We start from the raw sequence: 16,207 nt of genomic DNA, 5'->3' as shown, positions 1-16,207 counted from the left end.
AGGGCCATGATGTAAGAATTAACTGTTCTTAAGTTGGAGCTAGGATTCAGTGCAAGCCCAGAACTCCTTCCTGGATCTGTGTTTTGTTTTTCATTTTTGCTGTAACTCGGGAATAAATATACATGTTATATCATTCCATTGTTCAATCATGTCAAACATAATTGTACAATTGCTTGCCTAATCAGTGGAGTGTGACTTTCTTACTGTTCTTCCAACAGAGTCTTTACTCTTACTGACTCTTCTTCCTTCTTGCAGTGTTCTTCCCCAGGGCATTGTTCATTCAGCTTCTTTATAGCTCAGGTAGCTACTTCACTGTTTCCTCAGAAAAGCTTCCGACTCTCCTAGCTACTACAGTGTCCTTCAATATGCCAACACCCAAACCTTGCTCCCTGTATCCAGCTGTTTCTTCAGATCACCTACCCCATTTGGAAATTATCTCACCAATCTCTCACAATAATATAAAATACATTAAGGCAGGTATTTTGTCTGTCTCGTTCCTCAGGCTGAAGACAGTGTTTGTCATAAAGCAGGTATTCGATAAATATTTCTTGAGTGAATGCCAGGCTGGTTAGAACTTCAAATACAAATGTCAGATCACTGAGAAATTCAGGTCACTGAGAAAGCAATTGTATGTACAAGCGGTCAGTGCTGCCTCGAGAAGAGTCCCTGCTCAGAATCCAGACGGTCTGTCCCAGGTTTTTTACTTAGACGGTACTGAGGCGTGAGTGCCTGAGATCATGCTCACAGAGCATGTAGTACATTATTTGTCCAGTCATAGTAATATAGTCATTTAGAAAAAGAAATCCACTGTTGTCAGTCTATTGCAACTCCCAGAAACCTTTTAGGACAGAGTAGAGCTGCTCCTTAGCCCTACATTTTTATGGAATAAACCCCTTCAGCTTTCTCCCACTGAGCAACTCATTGACTTGAACCACTGACATTTTGGGTAGCAGCCCAACACTTAATTCACGGCACCACCAAGGCACCTTGATAAATAACCTCTGCATAATACTTGATTTCCTTGTGCTTAACTTTTAGTGACCAGCAGGTGTCGCTCTCATTGCACATGTACTTTCACTGTGCTGGCTCTGTCTTTAGGATAGCGTACTATTCATATTTATGGTGAATCCATACAGGAAAGTTCTGAGTAACCAATGATTATTAAAATGTAAGAATAGGTCTCCAAAACATTACTTTGCCATATATCTTTTGTAAGGACCAATTACCAGTAACTTATGGTTTATATTTCTCAATAGAGGTTAACATTAATGTTAATATCTCAGCTGGTTTTTTTCTTAGTATTTTAAAGTGCTAAGGTTATAGTCTTTTCATTTCAAAGAAAACGGCTTTTTCTGGTATTACACATAACTGGTTCGAATCCACAAGCCACACTGCGGGAGCATGTCTTTCTACACCCATAGAGCGTTACTGTCCTGGAAAGCTCTCAATTAAAGTTCTCTGTTCTACCTCTCTGGATTCTAATGTTCATTGCAACGGCTGCACAGTACTCAAAGACAAAAGTCGTGATTAAAGGGCTTATTAAGGAAGTGAACACGTAATGTCAGTGAGAAATGCTCAGGGTTGAACTGTTTATCAGGGCATGTTACGAAGCAGCTCGGACCTAAGACACGCCCAAAGAGCGTACTACTCTGCTGTACACCTCAGCCCGAAGGCCTTCCGCTCAAGCTCCACGACTCAGCAAACTCAGCACCCGGAAGTAAGTGCCCTGAGGCACCCCACTCCGCAAGCCAGCCTCCTGCACAAAAGCTCTCCTCATTACTTGCTTTGTGGGTTGGGAGTCCATCACTCTGTTCCCTGCTCTGGCTCCTGGTTCTGCTGCTCCTCTAATGGTGGAGCTGCCTACTGGATCCAGGAAGTTCGCTGCATAGGGATCTCAGGTCCGGAGGAAGCGCTCCACTGGTGGCTCTTGCTGGTAATGAGATCCCTCCTCCTGCTTCTCACAGGGCTCATTTTATGTGCAGCAGGATGGCCTTCCAGGGAATCCTGTTCAAAATTACTCACGGGTGAATCCTTCAGTATATTCTTCCACCTTCTTACCAGAACCATGCAGGGAAAGGTCATTTGGTGGGAGTTAAAGAATTTGGCTAGGAAAGCAACATTAAATAACTCACTGTCCCTTCAAACCCACAGGGCAATTCTCCCCTGTCCTATAGGGTTGCTATGGTTGGATTTGACTCAATGGCAGTGAGTTTGGTTTTCATATATTTTATTTCTACACAGATTTATCACCTTCTAATGTTCTGTAAAGATGCCCTAGTAGCATAGTTGTATACATGTGGGGCTGCTAACAGCAAGCTCAGCAGTTTGAATCCCCTGGCCATTCTGCAGGAGAAAGATAAGGCTATTTCCTCCCATAAAGATTTACAGCCTCAGAAACCTTAGAGCAGTTTTACTCAGTCCTACAGGTTCGCTATGAGCCAAATGAACTCATGGCAGTTGTTGTTTTAAATGTTCTATAAAGGGGTTCTGAAGTCTATGGGACAGTTCCAGTCTGTCCTGTAGGGTCACAATGGAAAAAAATAAAGGAGCTCTGATAATGTGAGTTATACATTGGGCCGGGAATGATAAGATCAGCAGTTCAAATGCCCCAGCTCCTCCATCAGAGAAAGATGAAATTTTTGGCTCTTGTAAGGATTTACAGCCTCAGAAGCCTAAAGAGGCAGTTCTGCTCTGTCCTAAAGGATTGCTATGAGTTGGAGTCCACTCAAAGGCAATGGGTTGGTTTTTTCTAATTGTTTTTTGGTTTGTTTTGGGGTGTGTGTATGTGTGTGTGTGTGTTTCATTTAATGTTCTATAGGGTTGCTTTGGTGGTGCTGGTGAGTAAATATTAGACTATTAACTGCAAGGTTGGAGGTTCAAATCCACCAATCACACTGGAAGAGAATGTTGAGGCTCTCTGCTCCTATAAAAGTATATAGCCTCAGAAACCATAGAGAGGGCTTTTGTTAATTGGAATCCACCGGGTGGGTTTGGCTTGGTTTGGTTACTGCTTTATAAAGGAAGTCCAGTGGGCTGCCAAATGAAAGATCAGCAGTCAGAACCTTCCAACCAGTCAGCTTCTGTAACTATGTATAGTCTCAGAAAACCCCAGTGGATACCTACGAGGCAAAGTGACTGACAGCAATGGCTTTGACTCCACTTGCCTGTCAGCTTGCCTGTGGTGGCTTATGTGTCGCTGTAATGCTGAAAAACCATGTCACTAGTATTTCAAAAAACAACAGGGCCACCCAAATTGAACAGATTTCAGCAGTGCCTCCAGACTAACAACAGACTACAAAGAAGGAATAGGCTGTCCACTTCAGAAGAATTAGCCACTGAAAACCCTATGGGTAGTATTGCAACATTGTCAGTTACTGGAAACCTAATAAACAAAAGGTGAACATAGTCATTGATAGTGCCAGAAAATGAGCCATAAGGCAATCAAAATGTGTCTGAGGAAGAGCTACGTTCTCAAAGTAGAGTTGACAATAATAATACAGATGGAGTAAAGCCCTCAAGAGTAAAGTTTTCAGGACCTTCCTTTGCTGATAGGATACTACGAAAACTGAGAAGAAACAACTGCAAGCATCAATTAATAAATGGAACTTGGAATGTATGACATGTGAATGTAGGCAAACTGAAAGTCATTAAAAGTGAAATGGAGCACATGAAGATCAATATTCTAGACATTAGTGAGCTGAAATGGACTGGCATTGCCAATTTTGAATCAGAAAACCATATAACTTTGGGAATGGCATAATCAAAAGGAATGGTCTAGTAGTTACATCATCTCCTGTCAACTTGAGGGAAGGGATGGAGTCTCGCATGTCAATCAGGTCATGGCCAATAATACCTCTGTATAGGCATGACCTTCTCCTGAGAATTCTGGGAACTCCTGCCTTCCTCCCTGGAGGCAGGACACACACTCTGCTTCACATTCTGTTGATGAGCCACCCGAAGCTATGCTGATGGCGTCCAAAGCCCTGGAGCTGGAGGAGCCATATAGAGAGCTGTACTTTTCATCCACTTGCCTGTGTGTGGGGAACAGAAGGATTTCTCTTAAGTTGTCTCCCCAAAATATATGTCAGATTTAGCTTGAGAATGACTGTTCACTAGGCGGTCAGCGAAAGTAGGTCAGAGGTTATTCTCCCTAACATTGGCCATCTAGACTGTATAGTCTGACTCACCCTAAGTAGGGCCCACTCCCTTCTGATAAGGATAGCAGTTGTCTGTTTACTTGCAGGAGATACCAGAGAGGTCAAACCCGCCCAAGGATGACCAAGGTTAGGTAGCCATTATCAGCTGTCTAGATCAAGCAGACACCACTGTTTATCCCACAACAAATGTGGGCACACCCCTAGGTCATCCCCTTCCTGTTGATTGTATTGCCTATGTTGCTACCCCTCCCTGTGACTTAGGTTATTGTCTGCTATCAGGGGACTTGCATGCCTCCCAGAATAGTAGTTGTCTGTTTTATTATGTGAGACACCAGAGTGATCAAACTTGTTCTAGGATGAATTGTATTGCCCCTTTCTGTGATGTATGACTCTGTAATCAGATCCCCCTAAAGTGATATGATGCGTGGTTAGCAATAAATAAGGAGGCTCCCTGGTTCTCGAGAGGGTGGCTGAGAAAGGTGGCTAAGGAGGACGAGGAGCTGCTTCTACTCTGGCGGCTAAGTCCCCACCACGAGGACCATCAATTGGGGCTGAGGTGAGCAACGCTACCATGAATTGCGTCTGACTCCATTACTTGACTCCATCTTTTAACTCTCATGCTCTCTGTACCTTTACTATAATCTCTACTTGTTATCGCTGTACAATTGCGCCTACTGAACCTGTGATGTTTTGTGGGGTTCCCTCTTCCCTTTAACCCCATACCTGTGATCTTCCTGCTTTCGGCATCATTGTATGTGCTGTGTGAGTCTGTAGAAGAATTTATCGGACTAGTATCAGACATATGGGATAATATCAGAATTATGGGCTAATATCGAACTTAGGGACTTGATTTAGACTGGGCCAGAATGTTTTCTTCATATACAATTACTCTAGGATATAAAACTCTCTCTTACATACATAGGAGTGTCTCTGAATTCATTTCTCTAGTTAACCCAGACTGACACAAATGGTGTTTCATTCATTGTCAAAAAGGACATTTCAAGATCTGTCTTGAAGTACAATGCTGTGTGATAGAATTATGTCTATCCACATTCAAGGAAGTCTAATCAGTACGACTATTATTCATATTCATGTACCAACCTCTAAAGCTAGTGATGAAGATACTGAAGAATTCTACTATCATCTTCAGTCAAAAACTGAAGAAAAAAAATGCAATCAAGATGCATTGATAATTATTGGTGATTGGAATACAAACGTTAGAATCCCAGAAGAAGAAAAATTAGTTGGAAAATATGGTCTTGGTGATAGAAATATGGTCCTGGATATCACATGATAGAGTTTTGCAAGATCAATGACTTCTTTATCACAAATATCTGTTTTCAACTACAAAAAAAGGCAACTATCACGTGACCTTCTCCAGATAAAATACACAGAATCAAATGTACTGCATCTGTGGGAAAAGGCATTGGAAAAGCTCAATGTCAGCAGCGAAAATAAGCCAGAGGTTGACTGTGGAGCAGCTCATCAATTGCGTAGAAGTAAGTTTAGGATAAAGCTGAAGAAAATTCAAACAAGTCTATGAGAGCCAAAACACGACCTTGAGTCTATCCCAATTGAATTTCAAGAACAACTCAAGAACGGATTTGCTGCATTGAACACCAATGACAGAAGACCTGATGAGCTGTGGGAGGACATCAATATCATCATTCATGGAGAAAGCAAAAGGTCATTAAAAAGACAGGAAAGAAAGAAAAGATCAAAGTAGACGTCAGAAGAGATTCTGAAACTTGCTCTTAATTATAGAGTAGCTAAAACAAATGAAAGAAATAATGAAGTCAAAGAGCCAAATTAAAATTTCAGAGGGTAGTTCAAGAAGACAAAGCCAAAGATTCTAATGAAATGGGCAAAGACCTAGAAGGAGAACACCAAAATGGAAGAACATGCTCAGCATATCTTAAACCAAAAGAACTCGAAAAAATTCAAGCTTCAAGTTGCAATATTGAAAGATTCTATGGGCAAAATATTGAGTGATGCAGGAAGCATACAAAGAAAATTGAAAGAATATACAGAGTCGGTGTACTGAAAAGAACTAGTCAACAATCAACCATTTTAAGAGAAAGGTAGCATATAAGCAAAAACCAGTGGTACTGAAGGAAGAAGTCCAGCTGCCCTGAAAGCATTATTCAAAACCAAGACTCCAGGAATTGATGGAATAGCAACTGAAATGTCTCAACAAGCTGATGAAGGGCTGGAAGCATTTATTTGTCTATACCAGGAAACTGGGAAGACAGCTATTTGGCCAACTGACTGGAAGAGATCCATATTTGAATTCATTCCAAAGAAAGTGGACCCTAAAGAATACTCACAAGTGTTGGCAAAAATGTGGCAAAATTAGATGTTGTGTATGTTTATGTAAAACTATTTCTCTGAAACAGTTGGTGACTCCTCAGAAAGTTATATATACACTTTTAAGCTGAGGTTTTTCTATGTTTTATTTTGTTATTGTTAATTGATATCTTGTTGTTTTATTTTTTACTTTTTGTTGTAGATTTTTCTTTATGTGAAACTAAGAATAGGTGACTCTATAGAGACAATAACTAGATTAATAAATCCTTGGAGTTAGGATAAAATGGAGGGCTAATAACACGGAGAATAAGAAAATTGATTGCAGTGATTATACAACACTTTAAAATATGTTTATATTACTGTATGATGTGTGAATTACATGCCATTATGTCAGAGAAACTTAAACATTTTAACAAAGAATGCACAAATTACAGAACAATATTATAGATATGTTAGTAAATATTCTGCTGAAGACCACCCAACAACAATTATAGCAGTACATTGATTCACGTACCCATAGATTCTGGCAGGTGCAGAAGAGGACGTGGAGCAAGGGCTATCATTGCTGATGTCAGATGGATCGTGGCTGAAAGCAGAGAATACCAGAGAGATGTTTACTTGTCTTTAGCTTACTATGCAAAGGCCTTGGACTGTGTGGATCATAACAAACTATGGATTGCTTTGGGAAGAATGGGAATTCCAGAACATTTCATTGTTCTGTAGTGTTTATGAAATACTCATATAAAGCCTGTACATGGATCAAGATGCAGTTTTGCAAAAACAAGGGACTACTGGAAGGCTTAAAATCAGGAAAGGTGTGCAAAAGGTTGTATCCTCTCACCATGCTTATCCAATCTGTATGAATAATCAGAGAATTACACGATTACATGAAGAATATGGCATCAGAATTGGAACAAACTCACTACCATTGAGTCTCTGCCAAGTCATAGTAACTCTTATCGGACAGGGTAGAACTGCCCTTCTGAGTCTCTGATGCTCTTATGGGCTTATGAAGCCCTGCCTTTCTCCCATGGAGCAGCTGGTGACTAAACTGCTGGCCTTGCAATGAGCAGCCCAATGCATAACCATTACCGCTGCCAGGGTTTATTAACAACCTACGATTTGCAGATGACACACAGCCTTGCTTACTGAAAGTGAGGACCTGAAGCACTTGATGAAGATCAAGGATTGCAGCCTTCATTATTGATTGCAACTTAATATAAAAAAAGGCAAACATAGGACCAATAAATCACAATAGGACCAATAAATATCATAATAAACAGAAAAGAATGAAGTTGTCAAGGATTTCCTCTTGCTTGGATCCACATTCAAACTCATGGAATCAGCAGTCAAGAAATCAAATGATGTAGTGCATTGGGCAAATCTGCTACACAAGACCTTTTTAAAGTGTTGATGAACAAAGATGTCACTTTGAGGACACAGTGCACCTGACAAAACTGGTATTTTTAGTCATCTAAAATATATGTGGCAATTAGACAGTAAATAAGGAAGGCTGAAATAAAATCAATGCATTTGAACTATGGTCTTGGCAAAGAATATTCAAAGGTCCGTGGACTGCCAAGAGAACAAACAGATCTGCCTTGGAAGGAGTACAACCAGCCTTAGAGGCAAGGATGGAGAGACTTTGTCTCACGTACTTTGGACAGGTTATCAGGAGAGACCAGTCCCTGGAGGAGGACATCAGGTTTGGTAAAGTGGAGGGCAGCGAAAGAGAGGAAGGCCCTCAACAAGATGGATTGACACAGTGGCTGCCTCAATGGGCTCACACACAAGAGCAATTATGAGGATGATGCAGGACATGGTAGTATTTCAGGCTCTCAGTGATACAGAACTGACTCGACATCCACAAGTGATTTTGTTTGGGATGTTATATAAGAAGAGCCTTGGTGGTGCACTGGTTAAAGCCCGAGGCTATTAATCAGGAGATTTGCAGTTGGAACTTACTAGCTACTCTGCCTGGAGAAAGATGTGACAAGGTACTTCATAAAGATTACACAGCCTTGAAAACCCTGTGGAGCAGTTCTATTCCTCCCTATAGGTTCACTATGAGTGGATATTGATTTGATGGAACATATACGATATATCTTATGTACTATATTAAAAATAAATTACACCCACTACCATTGAGTCTCTTTTGTCTCATAGTGACCCTATATAGAATTTCTGAGATAAATCTTTATAGGAGCACAGAGCCTCAGGATTCTCCCAAGAACTCTGTTGGGCTTGAATAGCAGCTCAAGGTTTCACCCGCAGCACCACGGTTTCTTGTACTACATTACAGTTCAGCTAATATGGAAAGAATAGATCAATCTGCATAAAACATCTTTCCTCACTATATAAACACAGATATATTAAATCATTAAAGTAGTAGGAGTATTTTGGACTAAGCATTGCCTAGACAGAAATATAAAGAATGAAGAATACTTTATTTATTTTTGAGTCGCTAACATCTAGGAAAATGCTTATTTTGCTGAGCGTTGTATGTAATGAATGAATAAATGAAGGAAATGGACTGTACCTTAAGACCTGTGTACAGAAAAGAAGTAATCAAAGCAATACACTGGTATGCTGTAAAGCTGTATGCACCCATGGTGAGGAAAATGAAATGACTGCAAGGAAGTGCTGAACTAAACAGTAAACGATGTTTGGAATTTGGATTGTCAAGGGACCAATTAGTGGTTCAAAGAATGAAAAATGAAAATAGAGATGTCAGTTTATTCATTTATGTTTTAAGCACTTAAAAACATCTGAACACTGAAAAAAGTTATAGAATAAGATTAGATCTTTTACCCGTGTACCATCAAGAAAAACACTCTAGAGAAGTTTATGACCATCAGGAAAAGCAGTCTAGTCTGAAAAAAAAAAAAAGAGCTTAAACTCATGATTATACCCCAAGATAGTATCGACCTATAATTAGTACATTGTTGAAGTTGCTCTAAGAGTTGGGAGGAGAGATTTTATGAGTATTCATAGATACGTGGGCCTTCCAGGATATCTCGAGGCCCATAGGTAAGGGTATGGGAAGGGTCTGAGTGAGGGAAATTAAAATATCTCAAGATACTTATTTTTCCCCAACAGGCGCTGTCTTCGATGAAAACACTAGGAAAATATTGGTAGTACAAGACCGAAATAAAGTAAGTTGCTTGTGCATTGAAAATTGCTTTCTAACTGTTCAGTTCTCTTAGGAGAAGAACTGAAATGTGGAAATGTTGATAGGCCTAGGGAATTGCAGAATGAAATTTTCAAAGATATTTCCAAGCAGTTATGTATCATTTGGATATTTGTTTAAGCCAAGAAAATATTTAATGCAGCTTTTGGAAATGTCAAGGTAATACTCCGTGTTGTTCACTCTTCATTAGTTTGTGACAGGAAGAATAGCATAAATTACTATTTTGAATGGGAAGACCAATTCTAACAGCTTATTAAACGAGTCTTTCATCTATTTAACACTTATTGACTTCCTACTCTGTACCAGGTGCTGCAAGTCCACAAGGAATAATAAACTGCCTGATCTCCTGCAGCCCTTTATCTGTGTTAGTCTGGGTACTTTGGAGAAACAAATCCACAGCAACTTATGTATAAGACAGTTTTATGTAAAGAAAGTGTGCATTACGAAAACATCCCAACCCAATGCTGCCCAAGCCCACAAGTCCAACATTAACCCATTAACCCAACACCAGTCCACAAAGTCCTCCACCTCACACAACAGAGGCAATGATGCCGACTGCAGGAGGAAAGCTGAGTCAGTGAACGAATAAGCATCTCAGTACTAGCAGGGGTCTCCACACGGCTGCTCCAGCACCCAGGGCTGCATCGGGATAGGTCCATGTAGCTTCTCCTTGGGGATGTCTTGTAGGAAGTCATTCTTGCAAGCTGAAGCAGGGAACTGCTAAGGCAGCTGCACCCTGGTGCGACCATCACAAAGCAAGAGATCTGAGAACTAGAAAGTCCAGGCTCACCACCCATTTATCCCTCCGCCTTTCAATTAACCCCACATGTGATTATCGGCCAGGTTGGCACAATTAACTAACCCAGAAACTAACTAAGAAAATAGATATTTGAATAGATGGCAATGGGTAACTTTGACTTAAGGAGGCATTAAGTCAGAGAAGGTGACATTTAAACTGAGTATTAAGAATGAGAGCAGGAGTTTTTGAGGCCCTGGGGGAGGGGGGTGGGGAGAGATGGAAAATAGACTGAGAAAATTAGAAGTACATATATAAAGGCACAGTATATGGATAAAATAGCAAAAAACCCACTATGACCATAAGTTCAGGGAGTGGTAAAATACTTGGCCTGAAAGCTAGGTTGGGAACAGATTGTAAGGAGCCTTGTGGATCAAAATAAGGAGTTAGGCAATTAGGGACAACAAAGATTTTTCAAAGCAGCACTGCGATTCTCCTATGAATGAATCCCAGTGAGTTTATCCTCCAGTGGCCATGGGATGATTCAGGCTCAGGCGGTCCTTCATTCCTTTGTGCGTGGGGTGAGCCAATTTGATGGCAGCTAACAGCAACAACTTCAGATTAGAGCACCAATGTTTCCATGCTCAGAAATAGAAGTAAAAGTGAAGGATAATGATTATTTTTCTACTTCTTGAGACGTTAGGAAATATTAGTTGACAGAGTCAAATATTTTTCCTCCTCATATTTTTAAAAAAATCTAAATTACTATACATGTAATATAAGCTGAAAGCTATATTGCACACTTCTCAGAAATGTTGCCATCTCAAATGTAACTTTTGAGGTTTTGGTTCAGGCAAATCTCTGACTCAAACGGAGGTCTAGCATCAACAATTATGTCTTGGGTACAGAAAACAGAATTGTGCCTCGTCTTCAGTAAGTTTTACATTTGAATTTAATTTGCATATTTGGACATTGTGAACATATATTAGTGGCACTGCGATTCTCACCCACTCACTGCCATCGAGTCAATTCCAACTCATAGTGACCCTACAGGAACAGGGTAGAATACCCCTGGGGGGTTCCAAGATTGAAGCGCTTTATGGGAATCGAAAACCTCATCTTCGGAGATAAGTAAAAGACTCTTATAATGCATTAGAGAAAACAAAACTATGACATTCGGAAGGATAATAACATGAGGGAAAATGACTATATGTAACACTATATGTGCTCAGTTGTGTGCTCATTGGTGCCTTTTACCATTAAGTGCTAAGTTGCACCTCAGAGATGATCAGTATTCATGAGGATGTCCACGAGAATCTTTTCAGGAACATCTTTAAGGAAGAAAATCTTGAGCAGAGTCTTGTAGGAAAGGAAATTTAGAGGACAGAATATGACAGAAGAGGCTACCAGTAGGACAGTATAAGTATAAGGCAAGAAGAAGCCATGTAATTTCGGTGAGACTCATAGGATAGGAACGACTGGCTCACAATGACTGAGTGATAAGAGTGGGCAGAAGTGATAAGAGCTGGACAGAATTTAGACATGACATGGATGATCAAGTGATGAAGATAAGGTCCATACAAGATTATTGTAATAATGTTAGAGAAATCAATGAGATACCAGCAGGCCCTGTAAGACAGAAGGAAATACAGCCTCAGAGACCCTAGGTAGCAGTTCTCAAACAGACAAAAAGCCTCACTGACAATGGGGTCGATTCCAACTCATAAAGCCCCATTAGGACAGAGTAGAACTGCCTCTGTGAGTTTCGGAAACTTGATCTTTACCGGAATAAAATGTCTCATCTTTCTTGCAATCGGCCATGGAGGGCTGCCATGAGTGGGGATCGACTCCCTGGCAGTGGGCTGGATTTTGGTGAACTTCATCCACAGCAATGGATCTAAGAAAGATAGTTAATTGAATCTAGACTTGTGCTACCTATACCTGACACTGTTAGGTGCTCACAGTTGCTTAGCAAGGCTTTCCTGGTTCCCATATAACTGCAGTTCCAGTTATTATATTCCTTAGACTCATGTCCCCTGAAATTTTGCAACATGGAAGCACAAATACCACCCCAGGAGAACATAGAGAACATTATATGAAAAGGAGAACAGGACACCACGCTCTAAACACAGATGAAAAGCACACTAAAGTCAACCTTAGGCATCATCTGCTTTTAAAAAAGAGCTGACACTGAGTGATGAGCTACTTGAAAAATAGGAAGCGTAGCAATACACATCAGTTCTCTAGTTCTATAGGCCAGAGAGATTGTTGGCGTTCAGACATAAACATATAATGATATAAACCATAGTAAGTCTTCCTCACATGTCTGAACCTGAGTCAGTTCACTGTTATTTGAAATAAATTCTTTAGGAATGAGAACTCCTCCAACATCACATTAGGAAAATATGTTAAACACTCAGGGAACTTTTTAAAAAAAGTTTGTCTTAAATTTCATTGTGATGCAATACACATAACAACATATTTTCCATTTTTACCACTCTTACTACTTTGACTGTTTTAATGATGTGACATTAACTATATTCATCATGTTTTGCAACCATCAATCCATTCATTTCCAAATGTTTTCCATCATACAAAACAGAATTCAATAATAACTATACCATAAGTAATCATTCAGTTCTCTTCCTTTCAGCCTTTGATAACCACCAATAAACTGATCTCTATTTATTAATTTGAAATATTCCTTGTAGGTAGAAAAATACAAACTTTGACCTTTTATAGCATACCTGATTTACTTCATGAAAAGTAATATTTTCAAAGTTCAATGATTTATAGTACATATCAGAACTTGGCCTCTATTAGGACTGACTTAGAGTACACTGTATGCACGCACCATATTTTGTTTATCCATTTGTCTGCTGAGGGGCCCCTGGCTTATTTGTTTTAACTTTTTAAAAATCATTTTATTGGGGGCTCATACAACACTTATCACAATCCATACATCCATCCATTGTGTCAAACATATCTGTACCTCTGTTTCCATCATCATTCTCAAAACATTTGACCTCTGCTCGAGCCCCTGGTATCAGCAACTCATGTTTCCCCCTCCCTCCCAGCTCCTCCTTGCCTCTTGAACATTTGATCATTTATAAATTATTATTATTTGTCATACCTTACACTACCCAAGGTCTCCCTTTACCCACTTCTCTGTTGTCCGTCCCCCAGAGAGGAGGCCATATGTAGATCCTTGTAATCGGTTCTCCCCTTCTACTCCACATTCGATCCAACCTCCACTTATTGCCACTCTCGCCACTGGTCCTGAAGGGATCATCTGTCCTGGATTTCCTGTGTTTCCAGCTCCTATCTGTACCAGTGAACATCCTCTGGTTCAGGCAGATTTGTAAGGTAGAATTGGGATCATGATAGTGGGGTGGGGGTGGGGCGGGTAGGAAGCATTTAAGAACTAGAGAAAAGTTGCATGTTTCATCTTTGCTACACTGCACCCTGACTGGCTCATCTCCTCCCCACGATCCTTCAGCCGGGGGATGTCCATTTGCCCACAGATGAGCTTTGGGTCCCCAATCTGCAATCCCCCTCGTTCACAGTGATAGGATTTTTTTTTTCCTTGATGCCTGATACCTGAACCCTTTGACACCTCATGATCACACAGTCTGGTGTGTTTCTTCCATGTGGGCTTTGTTACTTCTCAGCTAGATGGCCGCTTGTTTGCCTTCAAGCCTTGCCAGACACCATCAGCTTTCTTCACCCCATTTGCTTATGCACCCATTTGTCTTCAGCGTTTGTATCGGGAAGGTGAGCAAACAATGATGTGATTTTTCCTTTTTTGATGCCTGAAACCTGATCATCGGGGCATTTTTTATGATGCACTTCAAGAATTGTGTGTGTGTGTGTGTGTGTGTGTGTCTTTTTAGTGAATTTTTGTGTTTGAGCATGTATGTGTGTATATTTTAATAGGAAACTTTGTTTTAGAACAGCAGTTCTCAACCTGTGGGTGGCAACCCCTTTGGGGTCAAAGGACCCTTTCACAGGGGTCGCCTGATTCATAACAGTAGCAAAATGACAGTGATGAATTAGCAACAAAAATAATTTTATGGTTGGGGTGTCACCACAACATGCAGAACTATATGAAAGGGTCGCAGCATTAGGAAGGTTGGGAACCACTGGCTTGGAGCATGGGAGACAGAGACAGTTTATGTACGATGCCATTAGCCTAAAGGTTGCATGTCCACCCAGAGACACATCAGAAAAAATGTCTGGTGATCTACTTCCAAAAAATCAGCCATTGAAAATCCTGTGGAGCACAGTTTTCTGCACACATATTCTCCCAGCAAGTCCAAATTGACTCAGGGACAACTGGTCTGGTTTTCAAAACTTCCAGAGCCCACTGCTGTCAAGTCACTTTCAGCTACGTGGCCCCTCTGGGACAGACTAAGACCGCCTCATAAGGTTGCAAGGCGGTCCATTTTTCACAGTGGACTGCCGGGTCTTTCTCCCATTGAGCAGTTGGCGGTTTGAACCACTCACCTTGGTAAGCAGCCAAACCCTTAACTGCTGTACCTTTACAATTTTTACAAACTATTGTGTTTTAGGTGAAAAAATACACAGCAAAATGATTTCCCTTTAACAGCTGTGCTTTTGTTTTGTTTTGTTTTTTCATTTAACAGTTTTTAATACGAGTTTTTCTGTTACATTGGTTAAAATTTTTCCAAGTGGGCCATCATGCGCATTATTTCCATTCCTTGTTCTATTTCCATTCGTCTAACTTCCCATCCCCTCCTTGCCTTCTCCTCTTTGCTTTTAGGTAAATGTTGACCATTGATCTCGTATTGTTGATTGCTTACAGGAGTACATAACTCATGGGGGATTTTCAGAGCTTCTTCAATTATGTCAAAAATACTACACTTCTTAGATAATATTAAACCTTCGTGAACATAAAGAGACATGAACTCATTTCTTGCACCTGTACCTGTATTATCTCTGAGAAAAAAAGTTAAGCATATTCCTCAAAGTTGTCATATAGGGAAGAATATAGTTTTATTCATAGAGAAATATATCATGGATTTCTTCATTTTCTAATTCTCTTGCTTAGTGTGTGTACAACTGTAAGAATGGAAAGTCAAGTTGTCATCTATACCTCTCAACTTGACCAAACTCAAAAACAGCCAATACTGTGGATTCTGATTTTAATTCATAACAACCCTATAGAAAGAGTAAAACAGCTTCATAGGATTTTCCAGGCTGTAATCTACAGATGCAGACTGACACTTCTTTCTTCTAAGAAGCATCTGGTATTTTGTGGTCCAAAACAACCCAGTAGCTGAGTGTTTAACAGTGATGCCAGTAGGGCTTCTTGCCAGCTTCATCGAGGAATAACAGAATGCACCATAGTGATGCCAAGCATGGGTTTCTAGTTAAATTATTCCTCAACCTAATTTCCTGCATGCCTCTGTAATAACCTCTGGCCTCTTACTCCTATTTAATAGTCCTAACAAATATATAAATATTTCTTTATGTATTTATGTATACATGAGCATATGTCTATTTTCACTACAATAGTTTTTCAAACTTATTATAGTGTGTGTTTTTATTTTAAGACATAAGTACTTTACATGGAGTAGTTCCTTTAATTATCGCAGCAGTAATATGACAGAATATACCCATATATTATTGAAATATAATATACCCATGGCAGTAATATACCCATACACTTTGAAAAATTCCATATGTGCAAGTAACATAAATTACTTTATTTCTCTTCTTAAGTGTACAAAAAATATTACCTCGGTAATTAAAAGTTACTTATAAGGGAGTATTGTTAAAGGTCTAACTATCTGT

The 16,207-nt window shown here is 40.0% G+C and overlaps 1 protein-coding gene across 2 annotated transcripts in view; it reads left to right on the top strand.

Moving 5' to 3' along the window:
• Positions 1 to 16,207, top strand: part of NUDT6 (nudix hydrolase 6) — a 46,439-nt gene that overhangs the window by 11,459 nt on the left and 18,773 nt on the right. For both annotated transcript variants that reach the window (XM_045287389.1, XM_045287390.1), the window contains one exon: positions 9,564 to 9,619. The gene's annotated coding sequence lies outside the window, so the exon portion shown is untranslated. The remainder of the gene's footprint in view (positions 1 to 9,563; positions 9,620 to 16,207) is intronic.

This window comes from Echinops telfairi, unplaced genomic scaffold (genome assembly GCF_000313985.2).
Source record: "Echinops telfairi isolate 266 unplaced genomic scaffold, ASM31398v2 ScPeMD7_14;HRSCAF=57, whole genome shotgun sequence".
Classification (NCBI taxonomy): Eukaryota; Metazoa; Chordata; class Mammalia; order Afrosoricida; family Tenrecidae; genus Echinops; species Echinops telfairi.
The sequence above is the reverse complement of the archived record's forward strand: the minus strand, read 5'-3'. Positions and strand labels throughout refer to the sequence as shown.